The sequence below is a fragment of the Lagenorhynchus albirostris genome, chromosome 15, assembly GCF_949774975.1.
Source record: "Lagenorhynchus albirostris chromosome 15, mLagAlb1.1, whole genome shotgun sequence".
NCBI lineage: Eukaryota > Metazoa > Chordata > Mammalia > Artiodactyla > Delphinidae > Lagenorhynchus > Lagenorhynchus albirostris.
This window is the reverse complement of record NC_083109.1, coordinates 48,364,213-48,365,802: the sequence shown is the minus strand read 5'-3', so window position 1 is coordinate 48,365,802 and position 1,590 is coordinate 48,364,213.

The window sequence follows — 1,590 nt, the reverse complement described above, 5'->3', positions numbered from 1 at the left end:
CACTGGCTGTGTCCCTTGAGGCTACACTGGGCAACCACCACACCCCACATGCCACTGTGGGTCCCAAGGGCAACCCTGCCACCGCTGATGCTCGAACGTGGCCATTTAGACCACGTGGCACTGCAGCCTCGGCCCAAACACCCAGACCTTCAGATGCAGCAGAGCAGGACCCATGGTGGCCCCTCAGGCTGGCCCGCAGCACTGAGTCTTACCTTCAGAGAAGCCGGAGGGGTGAGGATCCCCCAAAGCCTGCCTTAGTCTCACGTTTGCCTCTTGTGTAGCCAACGTTGGACCTGAGGCCTTGTCTTTCCTTTTTGAAGGGAGGGGGGGGAGAGGGAGGGAAAAAGGAGTTCTGACCAGATTTAGGGGCCCAGGACCCTTCCTCCAGCGGCCAGCCCGGCCGACGGCCTCTGTGGTTGCCTCCCCTGCCCCCCACCACCTGGCACAGGGATGCTGACCCCCCAGGAGTGCTCTAGAGGACATCATGCAGCAAGGGGTGCCTGGTTCAGTGCCCGGTGCATCGTAGGTGCTCGGAAAGAGGGTTTATTTCCTCCCTCTCTCCCTTCCTTCCTTCCGAAAGAAAAGTGCTGACTCACCAAAGAAACGTTGAGTTATACGGGATGTACCACTGAAACTGCCCGGATCCTGACATGAGACCCTGCCCACAGTGGTGGCAGGGGAGGGGGCAGGGGGGAGAAGTAGGGAGAGAAGGTGGGAGGGAAGGAGAGGAGCAAGGGAGGATAACGGATGGGAGGGAGGAAATAAGAAAGAAAATGGCCTCACCATCCAAACGTTCCCAAAGAAAGACTTCCTTGACTTTCAGAGTGGAAATGAGCCTGCGCGCTCCGCCCCGGCAGCGCCCAGGCACAGCTGATCCGCACCTCCTATAAGTCAATCCCTCCCGGCCACAGGGGCTCCTGAGAGTTCTAGGTCCTTTCTCCAGCCCCTGCAGGCACAGAAGGACCCTGGAGACCACCTCACACACTCGCCCCACCCCCACCCCCCCCCCGTCGGCTTTATTGTTAACCTCCCACGTGAGGAGGTGCAGGTGGCCAAAGGTCACCTCGTGCCCAGAAGGAGATGCTGACGCCGCCATCACCTCCCCCCCGCCCCCTGCAGGGGCACTAAGGGCCCCCAGGGTCTCCTCATGCTCCAGCCTCGGCCCCGCGATGTCCACGATGTCCCTGGTGCTGGACTCACGGAGGGGGGATGGCCTTCAGCCAGCAGGCCTGGTCCTGGAGGCCAGAGCATCTCTGCAGCAACACCCTGGCCCAAAGAGCATCTGTGAGCCGCCTGCCAAGCTGAGCCCAGCGCCTCTGCCTGGCAGCCACGTGTGGGGCTGTCTTGTCACCAGCTGTCTGTTTACCTTTACCCAAGGCTCAAGATGCCCTTCTTCAAACCCACCCACTAGTACAAAACAAATAACCTGAAGTCGAAGGTCCCACGATATGCCCTGGACAGGGAGCTACAGGTCAACGCTCTCCTGTTTCATTCTGATCAGGAAAATGTCACCAGGACGTTTCCTTTATTAAAATAATTCCTGCTAACTCTTTCAGAATAATAGGATTCATTTTCCCTGCTGGAGGAGCA